General features: G+C 41.6%; 1 protein-coding gene across 2 annotated transcripts in view; it reads right to left on the reverse strand.

Annotated features, from left to right (window-relative positions):
* FRMD4A (FERM domain containing 4A) overlaps positions 1-22,586 on the reverse strand; it is an 845,860-nt gene that overhangs the window by 766,949 nt on the left and 56,325 nt on the right. The window contains exon 2 of one of the 2 annotated variants that reach the window (XM_081553513.1): positions 17,015-17,167. The exons of the other annotated variant lie outside the window; for it this stretch is intronic. The gene's annotated coding sequence lies outside the window, so the exon portion shown is untranslated. The remainder of the gene's footprint in view (positions 1-17,014; positions 17,168-22,586) is intronic. 2 annotated transcript variants of the gene reach the window in all.

Raw genomic sequence — 22,586 nt, forward strand, 5'->3', positions numbered from 1 at the left:
AAATAGTAGCTATTATTTGTTGAATAGTAATTGTATTCTAAACCTTATGGTAAACAGTTTAAGTAGACCTACTAGTGACAACAAGGAGATCGAACCAGTCAATCCTAAAGAAATAAATCCTGGATATTCATTGGAAGAACTGATGCTGAAGCTCTAGTACTTTGGCCACCTGAAGCGAAGATCTGACTCATTGGAAAATACCCTGATGCTGGAAAGGGCTGAAGGCAAAAGGAGAAGGGGGGGGTGGGGTACAGAGGATGATATGGTTGGATAGCATCACCGACTCAGCGGACATGAATATGAGCAAACTCCAGGAGACAGTGAGGAACAGAGGAGCCTGGGATGCTACAGCTAGCTCATGGAGTCGCTAAAAGTCGAACATGACTTAGTAACTGAACAACAACAACTATTGTCCCCATAGTACAAACGAGAAAATTGAGGCACTCAGAGGCCATGGAACTTGGCCACAGTTGCATAGCTAAGAATGAAGGAACAGGGCTGAAATTCATTCCCAAGTCATTTGATCTCTTGGTCCATTCTGGCCAGTTCCTGTAAAGGGAACAAGTTCTGTGAGGAAACAGATAAAGTGATGGAGGGTCTGGAGAGTTAGGTGCTCTTCTGAATCTCATTTTCTGCCTCACTGACTTCCATCTTTTTTCAACATTAGAATCCCTTTGTGCTTTTCAAAACAGTATCTTCATAATCACTACACTCAATACACATTGAAAGAGCCAAAAGCTACTACAAATTTAACAATGTTTATAAATAAGTTTGTATCTTATTCCTTACAATAAAATCAATGAACATTACACATGTGTGTAACTCATTATTATCGAGTTAACACACAATGCTTAGGGCACATACGGCTTCTTGGAACCCTTGAACTAATTGAGAAAGCAACAGCCAGCAATGATTTCAGTTCTTCATCTTGGGGTGCCCAAAATAGATGGTGTAAGGATGGGCAAGCATTGTGGCTTAAAAATAACAGCAAACAACAATAACAAATGAAACACATTTAAAGGTTTAAATAAAGGGGTAATTTAAGGAGACACTGAATTTACTGTCAGTATTCTCTTTTTTGGAACAAGACAGAAACGTGGCCTGCAAAAGGATTAACAATTCTGGGCTTGGGAAGGACATTTCCCTTTGGAGAAAGTTTCCAAAGCGTTTTCAGAAGAAGGTGGAAGGGAAAGGGAAGAGAAAAAGGATAGAAAGAAGAGAAGGAGAAGGAGAGAAAGAAGAAGGGGAAGAAGAAGAAGAAACTTATGAATGAAATGAACAGTTCTCCTTTCCAGGACAAAATGCCTAGGACTGCCTACTGACCGCCTGAGGTCAATCTGAACTCTGTGATCTATTGTTTTGCTGTGTTTGCTTTTGTTGCAATACTGAAATCTTACCTAGTATGTCCTGTAGGTCATACTTGTCATGCCACCATACTCAGCAAAAGGACACAGAATCAATTTGTCCCTTCTTTTGGATCCAGTCAGTCATGAAAAGGCTCTAACAAAATGTAAAGAAGCTTCTTTCCAATTATTATTACTCTCTTGATGGAGTGACTTTATTCTGGGTTTCTTGGTCTCAGATGCAGCAGGGAAGCTAGGCAATCTGCCAACACAAGGCTGTGCTGTGCTGTGCTTAGTCTGTGCAGGCAGATTCTTTATCATGTGAGCCACCAGGGAAGCCCAAAGGATACTGGAATGGGCTACCATGCCTCCTTCAGGAGATCTTCCCAACCCAGGGATCGAACCCAGGTCACCCACATTGCAGCTGGATTCTTTTCCATCTGAACCACCAGGGAAGCCCTGACCACAAAAGCACAAGATCTGTTGGCCTTCCCATCGCCAAATAGTTTGAAATGTCAGATGAGCTTTGAGTAATCCCTGGCATCAAAAGAATCTCTAGCCTTCATCCAAATAGTCCCTAAATTTCAGAAAGGCTTGCAAAGGAAGAAGTGCCCCTCTTCCATCCAAGCAACAAACATGCTTGGATGCGCATTTATTATGAAATCAGTGTGGGCAAGAGTGTTCATTATGAATTTGTTTGATAAGAGGACTAGAATTTAAGTCCATATTACTGTCACTGCAATTTATCCCAAACAAAAGAAGCTAATGAAGGATAACTTGTGTGTGTAGTATGACAAGTGACCCATTGAGTCACACATTTATGTTTGGATAGGGTTTATTCTACAGGGTCTGATACTCCAGTCAACAAATGTACGTGTTCACTCAAGGACATGTGCCTGCTCCAGAGACACCTGGAGGAACCTTTCTGGCCCTATCCCTTCTCACCCCCAGTTCTCATAAGTGCAGAAGTACAGCTCAGATTCTGAATTCTACCTCAGCAACAGAAACAGAGTCCCAATCAATCCTTGGTTTGCCAAGGAATTCATTTACTAAGGTCTTGTGAGGAAGACTTCAGGATGATCATGGGAAGAACTCGATTCTTGTTGACTCTACTAAGTGCTCTACTCTTGAGGATCTGTATGGCAGCACTGCCTTTCTAACCTTCACTAACTCTATGAGAATGAGAATAACGTTTCTATGTCTGTTTTTCACTTGGGAAGATCTGAGACAGAGATCTTAAGGCCCCCTAGGTCAAACGAGCCAACCAGCAAAGCCACACATAGGACTGGCATTTCATCACCCATCTGTTCTGTTGAACATCTTCTAGAGCAGAAGAGAAAGACTTGTGATGGGGCCTTCAGATCGAGAGAAAAAAGAAGAATCGATCTTGAACTCTTAAAATGTTGCTTAAAAAGGGAAGAAAGGGGTCAGAGCACGGGGCCAGCCTATTGGAGACTGGGTGTGGGTACACTGTCAGCACTTGGTCAGCCCAAGCATCCTCTCCAAATCTCAGTCCTCCTTACCCATACACAAGACAAAAGAGTATCAGTATTAGACAGCTGTTAAGTAAACTAAATAAGATAACATACACTGGAACCAGCAGGCTTTTTTAAAGATTTTTTGATGTGGAAAAATTTTAAAGTCTTAATGGAATTTTTTTACAAAATTGCTTCTGTTTTATGTTTCAGTTTTTTGGCGAAGAGGCATGTGGGATCTTAGTTCCCTGACCAGGGATCAAACCTGTACCCCCTGAATTGGAAGGCCAAGTCTTAACCACTGGACCACCAGGGAAATCCCAGAACTGGTGGGTTTTTGCCCTCCAACATGGGTCTAGTCAGGATGGAGTGGTCTCCTGTCACTTGGATCAAAAAGTCTTTATGCCCTGACCCTTATTGCACAACTGTGGATCAGGGTCCCAATGAAAGAAGAATAGCCCAAATGGGAATTAACATCCTCACTTCTCTCTCAAACATTTAAGGATGGTCAGAAAAATCCCTGCATCTCCTACTAGAATCTACTCCCCTTTAGACTTCTCTGGTTCCCCAAATCTTTAAGGATTCACTAACATTTTTGCCCTAACCACATCCCCCTAACCACTCCTTCCTGGTCCCATATTTGCTCCCAGTTCTCTTGATCCTCCTTTCACATTGCCTTATTTTCTCCACCTCTAAGAAATATTTTTTACCAGAATCTTTGCATATGGTGTGGTTTTTGTCCTTTTTACTTCTGAAAAAGGAGAGTTGGAGGAGAAGCTGAGGCAAAGGGGATCAGGGGCTGTGAACTTCACATTCACAACTTTTATGCCACCTTGAAGATTTAAAACACAAGTATTATATTCTTTATTTTCTCAAGTATTATCTTGGTATATATAGCTTTAAAATTTCCCAGGAGTTTAAATACAACATTCTATATAGTCCATAAATTGTGATATTAGCCTTTAGATGGCATGAGAAAAACTATAATATTTTTGCTGGCCATCAAAGTCATAACTAGCATCATTGCCAACACAGTACATTTTACAACCCTCTCTGGATTTTTTCTTCATTCCAACTCTTATTTATATTTTAACAGTCATTTGACCATGAATTTCTTTTTCTTCTTAACTTAAGTGAAAACATATTTTCCACTCTTGACACAGTCATGCTGAATTCTAAAGTGTCAGCCTATTTCCTTGGATTATTATAAAATGAGAATATTATTGAATATATTTACACCTCAAAGAACAATCTTAAAGACTACAAATATACAAAGTTTTTATTTCTTCATTATAAATGTTAATTGACAAGGAAATGATGACAAAAGTGAGTCCTAAGTGTGTCCAAATAGCTTTTTAAAAAATTACATTTCAATAAAAATCAATATCCTAGCACTATTATTATCATTATTATTACTTTTTTTTTTTTTGGCAGTTGTGGGATCTTAGTTCCCTGATCAGAGATCAAACCCAGGGAAGTGAAAGCACTGAGTTCTAACCATTGGACATCCAGGGAATCCCACAGCCTATTGCTATTTTTAAATTACAAAATTAGATGGAAGAAATGTCTGGACCCTGGTTCTCTGGAGCTCAGATCCTCTGCTTGGGCTTCTTGATTCCTCTTATTTCTGCATGTCAATTATTTTCGTGATTTCTACCCTCATACCACCTCTATGAACACTTCTCACCTGCCCCCCCCACCATATCCATAGCCATCTGACCTCCAGTAGATGATGGTCTGTTTTTTATCTGCCCCTTTAGTCTTGTCCTCTCAAATGACCCCTCTGTCCCTTATTTGTTACTACGAAAATTAAGCTAAGTTGAACACTAAATGCCAAAAATACAACCACAAGCTATGTTTTCAACTAAAACTCTGCTTAAAACACAACAGACTTCAGTGGAGATGCTCCCATGCAGAAAATCCATTCCTCTGAGAACCATAATAGGAAGCAAGAAAGTTGCTGCTTTGAGTTGAGATGAAGACAAAGAGAGACTGAGCCAAGCTGAAGAATATGCCACCATGGCCGGAACTCCTGACCAAGAGGACAGAGAACAAACAATGAAGGATATAAAGTCTTGGGATCTGGTTCTGCTCTAGCTTTGTTCCAGATTTGTTGTATCACTTTATTTTTTTTAATACTTTTACTAGGAACATTTTAAAAAGGCTTCCTTGAATTTTGTTACAATATTGCTTCTGTTTTATGTTTTTTTTACCCATGTGGCATGTGGGATCTTAGCTCCCCAGCCAGGGATTGAACTCACACCCCCTGCACTGGAAGGCAGAGTCTTAACCACCAGACCACCAGAGAAGTCCCTGTCTCATCACTTTATAGACAACAATTGATCTCTGGATAAAAGAGACTGTCTTTAAGTACCAATACCTTTATTATTCTCATTTTCTTTCCTACCATTTGGCAAAAATGGTACCAACCCCCCACCCCCACCTTCCATTGAGCCACTCTCAGCAGAGAGATTGCTGGAAGTGACTATAAATCTGGACTGCTCCTTACTAGCAAGAGTAATTAGCCAAAGTGGAATCACAAGGCTGCTAGCCTGCATCAGAAGAACACAGATGTCCTTGGAAATAAAACCATGAAAAACAACAACCAGTGCTGTTTTTCTGAGTCATGGGAATAATCATCAGACAATTAAAAAACTTATTCTTGTTTGTGTCAATTTTTTAATTTTTCCTACAGGGACATATATGGCTGGACTAGTAATAAAACTGTATATAATTTTATGATAGTTACACGTTATCTAAATTTGGGGGAAGATAGATGTTTGTGGGGGTTTTTTTAGTGATGTTCTATTCTAAACCATGTTATTTGATGTAAATTGATAACTTCATCATTAAACTTATTGGCATTGTTAAATCTACTGCTACTGGCTTCTGAGTCTCTGTCAGACGTCCTGTGGGGAACTTTACCATGGAATTCAGAGACACAATCAGTTTTTATCAAGAGTATTTGGAGTGTTGCTCCTTTCACTGCAATTAAAGGCCTGGGTTCTCTGAGCTCCACTGACAGCAACAATTCCCTCTATTCATTGGTGGCTTCCCTTAGATTTCTTCTGATTTACCTGACTTGCTCAAAGAATAAGGATTTTGTGACATTCCATCCCCTTCCATTGAAGAGGTTTGGGTTCAAAAATTCATTTAAAAACATATTGTAGTTTGAAAAAATATCACCCTTATAATTAAAACAGACAAATGTAAAATTCAAAACACATATTCCAGACTGTTGTCTTAGATTTTATTAACCAATGCCCAAAGTGTTACATCAAATGGAATTTTACAGGGACAGTTAAGAGAAAAGGCTATTGTTTTAACTCTCCTGTCATTTCAGTGTGCTTCTGCTCTCACATCAAGATCTGGAGCCCTGAAGAGCCGCTGGCTACGTAAGCAGGCATAATGGGGATCATAAGAGTATGTAGCTCATAAATTCACAGCAGGGCTTCATTGCATAACTATGCACTTAGGAGCTTAGAATGATGACCAGCACCTACTAAACACTGCATATTAGCTACTGTCCCCTTGGTACCATGGAAGTCAGTGAAACTCTGCACTTGTCCATCAATATCTTTTCACACTTCCAGCTCAGCCTTAAGCCCTAGAAATATGTGTTGCAGAGAAGATGGTTCACTCCATCCTCAGAATCATCTGACCTTGACTCCATCTTCTATCCAGATATTTATGAGGATAATCTGATCCAGGTTTGAATCCTAGTCTTAACACTTTATAGTCAGAACCCTGTTCATCTGTAAAATGAGAGCACTCTCTGTCCTGTAAGGGCATCTTGAGCATGTACGTTAATGTGTGTGTAGATTACCGCACAATACTTGGTACATCACAGATGCTTCAAAAATGGGAAATACAGGATTTTATCATTATGATTTTTAAAGCTAAAGATATCATTGAGTTTAATCGGAGTTTTTGTTGTTGTTGTTTTCTTTTTTTTGCTTCCTTGTCTTTCCATAAAGAAAAGGGCTTCCCTGGTGGCTCAGAAAGTAAAGAATCCACCTGCAATGCAGAAGATCTGGGATCAATCCCTGGGTTGGGAAGATCCCCTGGAGGAGGGCATGGCAACCCACTCCAGTATTCTTTGGGCTTCCTTGGTGGCTCAGATGATAAAGAATCTGCCTGCAATGCAGGAGACCTGGGTTCAATACCTAAATTGGGAAGATCTCCTGGAGTAGGAAATGGCAACCCACTCCAGTATTCTTGCCTGGAGAATCCCATGAACAGAGGAGCCTGGTGGGTAAGAAAAGACTCTGAGAACATTCATGCTCTTCCATAGCAGAAATGGCCAGTGAGAATACCCCTTTGAAACACCTAAATCTCTACAGGAACATGAGGTGTGTGGTGGTAGTGGTTTGGTTTTCCTGAGTCTTGACAGATTCACTGGCATTTCAATATGTCCAAACTGCTATATTTTAAATGGATAACCAACAAGGATGTTCTATATAGCACAGGGAACTCTGCTCGATGTTATGTGGCAGCGTGGATGAGAGGGGAGTTTAGGGAAGAATGGATACCTGTATTTGTATGGCTGAGTCCCTTTGCTGTCAACCTGAAACTATCACAACATTGTTAATTGGCTATATCCCAATATAAAGTAAAAAGTTTTAAAATAAAGTACCTTGTGGAGTGCCCGTGGGGGAATTAACAGTTCACTAAATGTGACACCCCCATGACACTCTGTAGAACTAACACAAGTGCCAAGTTACAGCTGTGATATGTATTATTCCACATTCCAAAAATCAAAAGCTAGCTCTCCAAGCTAATCCCAGAACAGACTGGAATCTAGTGAAACAAAACGTACAGTAGAAGTTATCATGGGAAGTTACTTTTTATGCAAATGTCAGCCTATGTTGTGTGGGCTTCATTTGATTTATGAATTTGATTTATGAATGGTCAATGTTATTGACCATCCAGCTACCCATAAACCCTTCCACTTAATACAACAGTGACCTATTAGCCCACAAGTTCAATAAACAGGCATTGAAGGGGAACAGTACCAATGGGGGCTACTGACAAAGGTAGCCAGACACTCCTGGCTCCACAAGCAGTCTGCCAAAGATGGCAGAGATTTCACTTTAGATCTATAGGTGCCTTGTTTGAGTCTGCATAAAGAAATTATTGCATGATTCAACTCTAACTTGGCTCTTCTAAATAGCAAAGAATATTTGAATGTTGTAAGAACACTGCTGAACATGTTACCAATTAGACACACACACATATGTAAGAAGAGAACACCATGAAGAGTATGAAAAGGTAAAAAAGATAGGACACTGAAAGATGAACTCCCCAGGTCAGTAGGTGCCCAATATGCTACTGAAGATCAGTGGAGAAATAACTCCAGAAAGAATGAAGAGATGGAGCCAAAGCAAAAACAACACCCAGTTGTGGATGTGACTGGTGATAGAAGCAAAGTCTGATGCTATAAAAGCATCTGAATGCAGAGTTCCAAAGAATAGCAAGGAGAGATAAGAAAGCCTTCCTCAGCGATCAGTGCAAAGAAATAGAGGAAAACAACAGATTGGGAAAGACTAGAGATCTCTTCAAGAAAATTAGAGATACCAAAGGAACATTTCATGCAAAGATGGGCTCGATAAAGGACAGAAATGGTATGGACCTAACAGAAGCAGAAGATATTAAGAAGAGGTGGCAAGAATACACAGAAGAACTGTACAAAAAAGATCTTCACGACCCAGATAATCACAATGGTGTGATCACTCACCTAGAGCCAGACATCCTGGAATGTGAAGTGAAGTGGGCCTTAGAAAGCATCACTACGAACAAAGCTAGTGGAGGTGATGGAATTCCAGTTGAGCTATTTCAAATCCTCAAAGGTGATGCTGTGAAAGTGCTTCGCTTAATATGTCAGCAAATTTGGAAAACTCAGCAGTGGCCACAGGACTGGAAAAGGTCAGTTTTTGTTCCAATCCCAAAGAAAGGCAATGCCAAAGAATGCTCAAACTACCGCACAATTGCACTCATCTCACACGCTAGTAAAGTAATGCTCAAAATTCTCCAAGCCAGGCTTCAGCAATACGTGAACCGTGAACTTCCAGATGTTCAAGCTGGTTTTAGAAAAGGCAGAGGAACCAGAGATCAAATTGTCAATATCCGCTGGATCATCGAAAAAGCAAGAGAATGTCAGAAAAAAACATCTATTTCTGCTTTATGGACTATGCCAAAGCCTTTGACTGTGTGGATCACAACAAACTGTGGAAAATTCTTAAAGACATGAGAATACTAGACCACCTTACCTGCCTCTTGAAAAATCTGTATGCAGGTGAAGAAGCAACAGTTAGAACTGGACATGGGACAACAAACTGATTCCAAATAGGAAAAGGAGTACGTCAAGGCTGTATATTGTCACCCAGCTTATTTAACTTATGTGCAGAGTACATCATGAAAAATCTGGCCTGGATGAAGTACAAGCTGGAGTCAAGATTGCCGGGAGAAATATCAATAACCTCAGATATGCAGATGACACCACCTTTATGGCAGAAAGCGAAAATGAACTAAAGAGTCTCTTGATGAAATTAAAGAGGAGAATGAAAAAGTTGGCTTAAGACTCAAGATTCAGAAAACTAAAATCATGGCATCTGGTCCCATCACTTCATGGCAAATACATGTGGAAACAGTGGAAATAGTGACAGACTTTATTTTTCTGGGCTCCAAAATCACTGCAGGTGGTGACTGCAGCCGTGAAATTAAAAGACGCTTACTCCCTGGAAGAAAAGTTATGACCAACCTAGACAGCGTATTAAAAAGCAGAGACATTACTTTGCCAACAAAGGTCCATCTAGTCAAAGCTATGGTTTTTCCAGTGGTCATGTATGGATGTGACAGTTGGACTATAAAGAAAGCTGAGCACCAAAGAATTGATGCTTTTGAACTGTGGTGTTGGAGAAGACTCTTGAGCGTCCCTTGGTCTGCAAGGAGACCCAACCAGTCCATCCTAAAGGAAATCAATCCTGAATATTCATTGGAAGGATTGATGCTGAAGCTCAAACTCCAATACTTTGGCTACTTGATGCGATGAACTGACTCATTGGAAAAACCCTGATGCTGGGAAAGACGGAGAAGGCAATGGCAACCCACTCCAGTACTCTTGCCTGGAAAATCCCATGGACGGAGGAGCCTGGTAGGCTGCAGTCCATGGGGCTGCTGAGCGACTTCACTTTCACTTTTCCCTTTCATGCATTGGAGAAGGAAATGGCAACCCACTCCAGTGTTCTTGCCTGGAGAATCCCAGGGATGGCGGAGCCTGGTGGGCTGCAGTCTATGGGGTCGCACAAAGTCGGACACGACTGAAGCGACTTAGCAGCAGCTGGGAAAGATTGAAGGCGGGAGGAGAAGGGGTTGACAGAGGATGAGATGTTTGGATGGCATCACCAACTCAATGGACATGAGTGTGAGTAAACTCCTGGAGTTGGTGATGGACAGGGAGATCTGAGGTGCTGCAGTCCATTGGGTCACAAAGAGTTGGACATGACTGAGCGAGTGAACTGAACTGATACGTAAAAAGAGCATATTCATCTTATGGAGTATTCAACATCTTGGCCGTTTGTCAGACAGTGTAAAATAATTATTTCAGGGACTTCCCTGGTGGTCCAGTGGTTAGGAATCTGTCTTCCAATACAAGGGATGCAAGTTTGATCCCTGGTCGGGGAACTAAGATCCCACAAGCTGTGGGGCAACTAAGCCTGAGCATTGCGACTACTGAACCTATGCACCACAATGAAAGATCCCACATGATACAACTAAAATGCAAAGCAGATAAATAAATAAATAATGTAATTCATGTGGTGCTGGATTTGCTGCTCCTATACATTAAACCATGGTAAGGTTCAGAGCACATGGGAAAGAAAGCCCTTTGTGATGCCATAATATTCAGTCCACATTAAGGAAGCTAGAGGTTCCTTAAAATGATAATCCCAGCACGAGAACAAGGTCTGAAGGTCTGTGTGCCTCTACTTCCTTTGAGGATTTGTTGGATCTCACATCTTACAAAAGGATTTAACGCTGAGCTATCCTCATAATGAAATGCTCCCCTACTCTGGTCAGTTTCTGCATCCTCATCCCTCCCACTACAATCCAACTGTAACCCAGGAGTCATCGTTTTAAGCGCCTACAACAAAGATCAAAGTCTAATAACTTGTCTCTTGCTGTCTGCAAACAGATTGTGAGTTCAGTCTTCCAATAGAAGCACACATTAAAAATGCTCAGTCTCATAGAGAACAGATTTGTGGACACAGTAGGGGAAGAAGAGGGTGGGATGAATTGAGAGAATAGCATGGAAATATATACATTACCATATGTAAAGTAGATAACAAGTGGGAGTTTCCTTTGTGACACAGGGAGCTCAAGCCAGTACTTTGTGACAACCCAGAGGGGTGGGGTGGGGTGGGAGATGGGAGGAGGGTTCAGGAGGGAGGGGACATATGTATACCTGTGGCTGATCATGATGATAAACGGCAGGGGCCAACACAATATTGTAAAGCAATTATCCTCATTAAAAAAAAAAATTAAACGCTCAGTCTCTGCATTCTTCACTGTAAGTGATGCTTGAGACTTGCTCACAAACCCCACAACAGCATGCAGACAAAAATCCGGTTTTGCCTCCCTCAGCCTGTGGTCCTGCAGAAAGCCCAGGGTAGACAGCACAGCGAGAGCATTCCTTGGCTCGGTACCATCACCCACATAGGCAAGTCCCTGATCTGTTCTTTCATTTACTCAGACCTCTCTTGCAAGCCCCTGAGTCTGTGTGGGTACATAGGAGGGCTGGAAAGAGGCGGCCAGCTTGTGGTGACAGATCCTAGATGGGCAAGGCCAGAAGAGGTCCAACCAGTCGGCCCCGTGCTAGGGCAGAATTAACATAAAATGTTACACCCGCCTGATAAAACCTGGTAACCTGAAAGCTGGGGAGACACACAGGAGAACTAAAGCTGAGAATTTAATTTTTCATTTTGCTGAATATTTACAAAGTAATTTTATTGCTTATAAGACATTGTGAATTGATCCAATATACTTGGGTCAATAATCTTCACTGTTTTGCATGGTTTATCATGTAAACACATAAATAATTTGCATCTCAGTTTGGTTTTCATGATATGATATAGTAGTTATTTGTGAAAAAAAGTGCAATTCATGCTCCCAATAATGTAAAACTTATATAACTGGAAGAGGAAGAAAAGGGCATCATATATACAGGTGGGTGGTAAGAGCATTTATGTAATTTCTGTGTTGTCATAAGAAATAAAGATTCTTAAATTTGCTTAGAAACTGACATTTTTACTTTTAGCCATGCAGCACTTCAATTTACTAAAACATGTTGCTCATTTTACTATTGGATGGAAAAGATCAAAGAAAACAAACTCATATAGGGATTTATTTTATAACTTTTTTATATCTTTTTCATACCATCCAGAAGTATATGTAGATTATACATATTCTACATATACAGAACTGTCAACGCTATAAGATGATCTTCAAATTTTAAATAAGGGCTGCAACAGACCCCTTTGACTTCCCAGGAGGTCCATTAATTTTATGACATCTTGCCAGATATTTTAATTAGTCATGGTCTTCATGACTAATGAAGACTGTGAATACGTGTGCCTCAGTTATGATTCATTGAGTTCCACACACAGATCTAGAAAGAAAGAATCCTGCAAATGTTGAGTTCAATAGACATCATGCTTTAATCAACCAGGAGACAGAAATTCATCAATGGATTCCTAATAAAAGTCAGTCAATCTAGAGACAGAAACTCATGGACAGATACACCAGCAGAAGAAAGTTTGATGAGAAACAGAATGTTTATATAAGTCTCATAGTGAAAGTGTTAGTCACTCAGTCCTATCTGACTCTTTGCGAACCCATGGACTGTAGCCCACCAGGCTCCTCTGTCCATGGAATTCTTCAGGCAAGAATACTGGAGTGAGTTGCCATTCCCTTCTCCAGGGGATCTTTCTTGACCCAGGGATCAAACCCAGATCTCCTGCATTGCAGGTGGATTCTTTACTGTCTGAGCCACCAGGAAAGCCCTTAAAGTCTCACAGTATCTCCTGACAGTTCAGTTCAGTTCAGTCGCTCAGTCGTGTCTGACTCTTTGCGACCCCATGAATTGCAGCACGCCAGGCCTCTCTATCCATCACCAACTCCCGGAGTCTACCCAAACCCATGTCCATCGAGTCGGTGATGCCATCCAACCATCTCATCCTCTGTCATCCCCTTCTCCTCCCGCCCCCAATCCTACCCAGCATTAGGGTCTTTTCCAATGAGTCAACCCTTTGCATGAGGTGCCCAAAGTATTGGAGTTTCAGCTTCAACATCAGACCTTCCAATGAACACCCAGGATTGATCTTTTTTAGGATGGATTGATTGGATCTCCTCGCAGTCCAAGGGACTCTCAAGAGTCTTCTCCAACACCACAGTTCAAAAGCATCAACTCTTTGGCGCTCAGCTTTCTTCATCATCCAACTCTCACATCCATACATGACCACTGGAAAAACCATAGCCTTGACAAGACGGACTTTTGTTGGCAAAGTAATGTCTCTGCTTTTAAATATGCTATCTAGGTTGGCCATAACCTTCCTTCCAAGGAGTAAGCGTCTTTTAATTACATGGCTGCAATCACCATCAGCAGTGATTTTGGAGCCCAAAAAAATAAAGTCTGACACTGTTTCCCCATCTATTTCCCATGAAGTGATGGGACCAGATGCCATGATCTTAGTTTTCTGAACGTTGAGCTTTAAGCCAACTTTTTCACTCTCCTCTTTCACCTTCATCAAGAGGCTCTTTAGTTCTTCTTCACTTTCTGCCATAAGGGTGGTGTCATCTGCATATCTGAGGTTATTGATATTTCTCCCGGCCCGGCCTAGCCCCTCTCGGCCGCCGCCCCCGGCCCCCCGGCCCCCGGCCCCCGGCCCGGCCTAGCCCCTGTTGGCCGCCGCCCCCGGCCCCCGGCCCAGCCTAGCCCCAAACCTCCATAGTTCTCCATTAATCAAGATCCAGACGGCCAAATCCCTCCTCACACGCCATCTGCAGTTGTTCGTATCTCCTGATAAATCACTACAAAGGGAGCAATGGTAACTTTACAAGGGAGAGCCATGGGAAGCACCGTCTTTACCAAGTGAGCAAAGTCACCATCACCCAACTTCAGACAAACAAGCATGGGCCTCCTGATACAATGCACCAGGAAGGACACAGTACTTTCTGCTATTCGTGCCAAAGGCAGAACCCAAATCTAGTTATGAGGAAATAGCAGGCAAGTCAAACAGAGAAACAGTCTACAAGATATATGGACTCTACTTTTCAACACAATGTCAAGATCGGACTTCCTTGGTGGTGCAGTGGATAAGAATTCACCAGAGGACATGGGTTCAATCCCTGGTCTGGGAAGATTCCACATGCCACAGAGCAACTGAGCCCTTGAGCTACAACTACTGAAGCCTGCACGCTCTAGCACCTGTGCTATGCAACAAGAGAAGCTACCACAATGAGAAGCCCCGGAACCACACTGAAGAGTAGGCCCTGTTTGCTGTAACTAGAGAAAGCCCACACAAAGCAATGAAGACCCGGGGCAACCAAAATTAAACATTTTTTAAAGGTCAAGATCAAGATCATGATCATAAAGATAGGCTGAGAAACTAGATTAAAGGAAAACAGGCTATGACTAATAAAGGTAATCTTTAACCTTGGATCATCAGGTTTAAAATGGTCAGAAAACCCACAGACATAGAAAACAAGCTTATGGTTACTAAAGGGGAAAGGAGAGGAGAGATAAATTAGGAGTTTGGTATTAACGTATATACAATACTACACATAAAATAGATAACCAACAAGGACACACTGTATAGCACAAGGAACTATACTCAATATTTTATAATAACCTATAAGGGAAAAGAATCTGAAAAGAATAGATATATATGTAGGTATTGGGCTTCCCAGGTGGCCATAGTGGTAAAGAATCTGTCTGACAATGCAGGAGACAAAGGAGACTTGGATGTGATCCCTGGTCAGGAAGATCCCCTGGAGTAGGAAATGGCACCCCACTCCAGTATTTTTGCCTGGAGAATTCCATGGACAGAGGAGCCTGGGAGGCTACAGTCCATGGGGCCACAAAAAGTCAGGCAATGACTGAGCGACTGGGCACCTACTTACTTTATGTAAGTATAGCTAAATTACTTTGCTGTATGCCTAAAACTAATACAACACAGTTAACCAAGTATACTTCGATTTTAAAAAATAGTCAGAAAAGAAATGGCGATAAAGAAATGCCATCTATGGAAAAACTAAATATAGACTGTGGACTGACTAGTAGCATTTTATTAATGGTAAATATCTTAATTTTGATCATGATAGTATGATTATGTAAAAGAATATTCATGTTTTAAGGAAATGCATGACAAAGTATTTAGGGGCAAAAGGGGGTGACATCTCCAACTTCCATATAATTCAGAAAAAACAAGTGTGTGCATGTGCAAAGAAAAGGAGAGGAAGATAAAATGTAAATAATTGATAATTCCAGGTAAAGGGTATTCAGGAGATCCTTGTACTATTCTTTTTTTCTTTAAAAAAAACAGCTTTTTATTTTATATTGGAGTATAGCCAATTAACAATGCTGTGGTAGTTTCAGGTAGACAGCAAAGTGACTCAGCCATACAAATATGTGTATCCATTCTCCCCCAAACTCTCCTCCCATCCAGGTTGCCATATAATATTGACCAGAGTTCCCTGTGCTATACAGTATGTTCTTGTTAGCTATCTATTTTAAATATAGCAGTGTTTTTTGTCCTATTCTTCAAAGTTTCCTATAAGTTTTAAATGGTATTCAAATAGTATCAAGGAAGAAAATTCATCCATAAAATATTTGTGTCACAGTGTGTCAGCTGGATGGAATTTTGAAATTTTTCTAGCCTGTTATAGCTCCTTTAGAGAATACTAAGCATCATTTTGAAGCAAATTTTCATGATGGTATGGATGGAATCACATGAGTGGCCATTGTTAGCCTTGTTAGCACTCGGTAGCACTTGAGGGATGCTTCCCTGGGAGACCCTGATGTAGACAGACCACAGGGGACAAGATGGACTAAAAGCTCAGTGGGAGAAAAGGACCAAGAACTGTTCCAGAAATGATAAAAGATCCATTTTGTTATTTGAGTTATGTGTCCTACTTTAATACATTTGGAAAATTCCCTCAAAACAGTAATGCAACATATTTTTTACATGAACCCCTGAGCTGCCACCACATCATAGTTTGTAAAAATATAGCTTGAAGCAAGATAACTCTGCAGTAGTATTTAAATTGTTTTCAGATGCAAGCAGGGAGATAATGAGCTTTTCTCCAAAACAAAAGAAGAAGGAAGCTAAAACCCTCACTGTCAGTTTCATCCACTAATTTATCCAAGGAGCATCATGTAATCACCTACTGGGTACTTAGTAGACAAAGGCTCTTAAAATTATTTGGCATTATGCGGCACTAGCGATGCACTTGGTCTCTAGCAGGCATGTCAGAGTCACACAGCCAGATCGTGGTCCTGATAACCATGCCACCCTCCAAACACCCTCCTCGCCCTGTCTTCCCACCTCAGAAAATGGCAAAGTCCTTTTTCTAATTGCTCACACAGTGAACCTTAGAGACAGTCATGAGTCTGCTCTTGGTCTCACATTCAGTATCTAAGCCAAGAGCAAATTCCATCTCTCTACCTTCAAAATAGATTCCAGGGGGACTTCCCTGGTGGTCCGGTGGCTAAGACTACACAGTCATAATGCAGGGGACCTGAGTTCAATCCCTGGTCAGGGAACTGGATTTCCGCATGCCACAACTAAGTGCAAATGCCACAACTAAGAGTTAACATGCCGAAACTAGAGATCCCATGTGCTGCAACTAAGACTCGGCGCAGTCCAAATAAATTAAAAAAACAAAAACAAAAAACAGATCCCAAATCTGACCATGTTATAACTCCTCCACTTCGACCTCTCAGAACTAAGTGCCAGCAAATCTCTCCTGGATTACCTAAATAGCATTTACCTGTTCTTCCAGCTTTTGCCCTTCCTAAAACGTTCTGCACTCAGAGGATAGAATGACCTTGTTTGAAAAGGAAGATCAGTGTTGTTTTAGTCTGGTTAGACTGCCATAACAAAGTACCAGCGTCTGGGGGCCTTAAACACAGACACTTACTTCCTCAGAGGTTTGGAGGCTGCAAGTCCAAGACTGAGGTGTGGGCAGAGTTGGCTCCTCATGAAGCTTCTCTCCTCAGTCTGTGAGTGGCTGTCTTCTTCCTGTGTCTTCACATCATCCTCCTTCTGTGACTGTCTGTGTCCTCATCCCCTCCTATTATAAAGGCACCAGTCATATTGGATCAGGGCCCAGCCACATGAGTAAGTGAGTTAAAGCTGTTCAGTCGTGTCCAACTCTTTGCGATCCCATGGACTATACAGTCAGTGGAGTTCTCCAGGCCAGAATACTGGAGTAGGTAGTTGTTCCCTTCTCCAGGGGATCTTCCCAACCTAGAGATCGAACCCAGGTCTCCTGCATTGCAGGCAGATTCTTTACCAGCTGAGCCACCAGCGAAGCCCAAGAACACTGGAGTGGGTAGCCTATCCCTTCTCCAGTGCATCTTCCTGACCCAGGAATCAAATCAGGGTCTCCAGCATTGCAGGCAGATTCTTTACCAGCAGAGCTACCAGGGAAGCCCTACCCATATGATCCAATTTTAATTAAATTTGTTTTTAAAATGAAAGTGAAAAAATGTGGGCTTCCCTGGTGGCTCAAACAGTAAAAAAAAAAACTGCCTGCAATGCAAGAGACCTGGGCTCAATCTCAGGGCCAGGAAGATCCCCTGGAGAAAGAAATGGTTACCCACTCTAGTACTCTTGCCTGGAGAATTTCATGGACAGAGGAGCCTGGTGGGCTTTAGTCCACAGGGTCGCAAAGAGCCAGATGACTGAGTGACTTTCCCCTTATGTTCATATGACCCAATTTTAACTAAATTTACTCTTAAAGGCCCCACCTCCAAATACAGTCACAGTCTGAGGTACTAGGGGTTTGGACTTTATCCTATGGATTTTGAAGGGAACACATTTTAGCCCATAAAAGCCAGAAAATACCCTCCTCTTGGAGCCTTCAGAAGCTCCCCTTAAGACTCAGCATAGAAAGCAAAATTCCTAGAGAGACCTAAACACCCTATAAGATCTGATCCCAAGAACACGTTGATCTTACAACACATTATTCTACTCCTTGCTCACTCCATTCTCACCCCTCTGACATCCTTGTTGTTCCTACAACATGCCAAGCACATGCCATCTTGGGATTTCTTCATGGCTGCTCCTTCTGCCTGAGTGTCTCTTTCCCCGGACATCCACATGGTCTTCAGCTCATTTTCTTCAAGTCTCTGAACAAATGTCACCTTATCAAGGCTAAGCCTCCCCAATCATTCCATAAATAACAGCAAACAATCCTCAGCACCCCTACCCTTCCCTCATCTGTTGTTCTCCATAGCCCCGGCCACCATCTCAATTGCAAGTTTCTTAAGGCACCTTTTCCATCAGGTTTGTGGACCACCCTCAGCACTTAGAACACAACGTGGCTCAGAGTAGGCACTGGTGAATATTTGTTGTGTTATTAGCTTGCACTAGGCTCTGAGAGAAATATAAAAATAACTAGCACATTCCTGCCTTCAAGTAGAAAAGATTATAGTCTTGAATGTTAGGAAATCACTACTTAGTTCCCATGTTTTGTTTTGTTTTTTTAATGTGAAGAAATAAAGAGGGATAACCCAATTTGTTGCATTTGTGTATTACTTTTTAGATTATATCTAGCATATGATCAGCTCAAAATAAATTAACTAGTACCATGAAAAATACAAAAAAGAAGAAGGAGCAATATTCTCCAGTTTTGTAAAGTGACTAAAAAGCATTTTCTAGCCAATTCATTTCCTTGAGACCTCTAACAATTTGTATGAAAGCATATATTCCTTTATTATAAAATTTGTGAGGCTTAGAGAAGACATCTTAAAAATAGTTATGCATTGTCCCTTTCCATAGTACTAAATCTGCCACAGAACATATCAAGGCTCTAGAGGTATTTTTAGGTTTCCTTTTTTAGACTATAAATATATACAACTCAAATGGAATCTGCCCACTTTTGTTAATTCTGCCTGGATAATCCCTGTCTATACCATTGCCTCCAAAGTTTACTCCCTCTAAAGAGCTCTCCATGAGCCCAGGGGGAATTGTCTGAAAGATCCTCATAAGTTGTATCACTTCATTTAATGGTATTTAGTGACAGAAAGATTGAAAGTCTAAAGTGTAAGGAAAAGACTTAATTCTACCCCTAATTATCATGATTAAGCCCTGACATTTGATTTGCTCCTTTTATTTGGGACTCTTGCTGTCTTCCACCATCTACACTCAGTGTGCTGTAGTCATGAGCAGAACTCCTGGGCTGTCAGAGGGCATTCTGAAGACACACACTCTACACGCAGCCAAAGAAATCCATGCATGGTTCTCCCAATATGTCGAGCTATTTCAAGCCCCTAAGCCTTTGCCCAGGATGTTTCCATTACATGGAAGTCTCTCATTTGCCTATCTGCCTGCTGCTGCTAAGTTGCTTCAGTCATGTCCGACTCTGTGCGACCCCATAGACGGCAGCCCACCAGGCTCCGCCGTCCCTGGGATTCTCCAGGCAATAACACTGGAGTGGGTTGCCATTTCCTTCTCCAATGCATGAAAGTGAAAAGTGAAAGTGAAGTCACTCAGTAGTGTCAACTCTTCGCGACCCCATGGAGTGCAGCCTACCAGGCTCCTCCGTCCATGGGATTTTCCAGGCAAGAGTACTGGAGTGGGTTGCCGTTGCCTTCTCCAGCCTATCTGCCTAGCTAACTCTTTATCGTTTTTCCTGACTCAGCTCAAGTTATTACCTCCCAAGTCCCCTTTTTGATCCCTCAGAGAGTGAGTTACTCCCTTCCCTGGGCTCCTATGGCACTTAGCTCATACTTGAATGCCAGCATTAATCATCATATTAGTTAGATTGCTGTTGTTTTTGTTGTTTAGTTGGTAAGTTTTGTCCAGCTCTTTGCAATATCATGGACTGCAGCCTGCCAGGTTCCTTTGTCCATGTGATTTCCCAGGCAAGAATACTGGAATGGGTTGTCATTTTCTTCTTCAGGAGATCATCCCAATCCAGGGATTGAACCCACACCTCCTGCTTGGCCAGCAGATTCTTTACCACTGAGCCACGTGGGAAGAACAGGCTAGATAACATTACAGTAACAATCAACTCTCCAAATCCTAATTATTTATAAACAAGGGCGTATTTCTCTTTCAAGCAAAATCTGCTCAGGTAATGGTGATTCCTTGTCTTCCATGCAGACTTAGTGACCCCAGCTAACAATGATTTTTCTACCTGTACCAACAAGAGCATATGATCTATTCATTCAGGATAACTGAAGAGGAAAACACTTGTCTGAAAGTGAAGTTTCATCCATAGCTCATTATCCAGAAATGGTCACTCTGATCCTGCCTGACTACAAATATGTACCCAGGAGAAAAGCTTAAGGTATGGATGAACATGACAAGTCTGACTGCAGTGAATTTTGATGTCGTCTATATAATCAAGGTAAATATCTCCAATAATAGAGTGTAAGCATTTCAACTGGAGGGAGGAATCATAATTATTCTTCTCACTTCTGTAGCCCCAGTTCTGAAAACAGTGCCCGAACCCTAGAAGGTACCCAATATATATTGAATGAATGAATGAATAGACTAATTGAGACCAACTGCCTGGAACTAAGAGAGCTCAGCATCTCTAAAAGTATGTAGTCACCTAATATCAGGAAGAAAGCAAGGTTTGTTGGGGAAATGAAAGAGAGAAAATAGATGTTAGGAAAGCATTGGTATTGGCTATGCTGCTGCTGCTGCTGCTAAGTTGCTTCAGTCATGTCCGACTCTGTGCGACCCCATAGACGGCAGCTCACTAGGCTCCACCGTCCCTAGGATTCTCCAGGCAAGAATACTGGAGTGGGTTGCCATTTTCTTCTCCAGTGCATGAAAGGGAAAAGTGAAAGTGAAGTCGCTCAGTTGTGTCCGACTCTTAGCGACCCCATGGACTGTAGCCTACTAGGCTCCTCCGTCCATGGGATTTTCCAGGCAAGAGTACTGGAGTGGGGTGCCATTGCCTTCTCTGGGGTATTGGCTATAACACTTCACAATTAGTTGTTGATTGAGTAAATGGATGGATGGGTGAGTGGATGGATGGATGATGGATAGGTGGGTGGATGGATGGTTTGGCAGAATACCTCCTCATCCCTGCTGCCAATGATCCCTCTCTTGTTCAGATCATCATCGTTATCATCTACATTATTATAACTGCCACCATAATAAACATTATTGTCTACAGTCTTGTCTGTCCCTCTCAATACATTTTCTACACCAAATGTCAGTCACTGTTCTAGAACTCAGATTAAATCCTGACATCACCTGACTTTCTTTTTAAAAAATCAATTATTCCATCATTTAAAAAAAAGAAAAACATTCAAAGTCCTTCATATGATATTCAGTATCCTTTGCAGCATGATTGGAACTTGTGCCTTTACCATCCTCCACCTGTGTCTACCTACACTTGTCCCGACACAGACCCAATTAGCTGTGGCCACAAAGTTTAGGCTATTAGCTCTTCTCTGAAAAGGATGTGCATGTTCCTGTATCTGATCTTGTGCTCACGTTTTCCTTTCCCTCCCTATTACAGGTGTCTAAGTCAACCAGTATTTCCTCTGTGAAGTCTCCCCAGGTCACCTTCAGACAGGGTTCATCACTCCCTTCTGCGTTCTCCCATTATACTTAATTGGTGTTTCTCTGTAATACTGCACTTAGGATAATAGGCTTTGTATTTGGATTTAAAACAGTGCAGCTGAAAAAAGGACACTCTAGTTGTATATGCACTATCTATTAGACTGTGTTTCCTTGAAAGCAAAGACCACATTTGACTGTCCTGATAAGGATGGTGCACTACACATCGTAAGCAACCAGTCACTCATTGTTTCATTCAACAAAACTTACTGAATGTCTAACATGGCCAGGCAGTGAGCAAGACAATTAACATTTGCAGAAATTACAATTAAATCCTAAGTAGAGTTCTGTTCTCCCAGAGCCCTCTTTCAGTTTCAAATAGTACACTATGCCATGTGATGTTTTACATCATTAATAAAGCCAATTTCATAATTAAATGTACCTTCATTATCTTGTCCAGATGCCTATAGCACTTTTGATGTATATTCTTCAAAAGAGCAAAACGTAGACCCTCACTGCAAACTACTTCCCTGATAGTATCTCATATTCATTTCTCAGGAGATTGGATTGCCACTCTCTGAGTTTTATGGAAGTTTTATTGTTCAATCTGACCTTTTGGATATGAACATATATTGGTTACAGGATGCAGAAGTCGGGCTCCCCACTGCTGGTGTGCATTTATTGCTACACACATCCCCATTACTCAAGACAAAATGTCTGTGGTGTTTTTAAGGCGATCCTTAATCTTTTCAAGAGCCACATAAAATTGTTCTTGCACTCATCAGGCTTTCATTGTATTTCTTTTTAAGGCATCAATAGAGCAAAATGTGAATGGTTTCAAACAGCTTCTGTTTTCTTCATGGTGGAGAAGTTGGGTGCATTTCCTCCCAGAGGATTTAATAGCAGAGAACCAGCTCTCCATGCTAAGCCATCCTTCTCCCCTCAGACCAGGCCCCAGAACTCCT

The sequence above is a fragment of the Giraffa tippelskirchi genome, chromosome 13 (assembly GCF_054371585.1).
Source record: "Giraffa tippelskirchi isolate mGirTip1 chromosome 13, T2T-mGirTip1v1.2.pri, whole genome shotgun sequence".
In the NCBI taxonomy this organism is placed as follows: domain Eukaryota; kingdom Metazoa; phylum Chordata; class Mammalia; order Artiodactyla; family Giraffidae; genus Giraffa; species Giraffa tippelskirchi.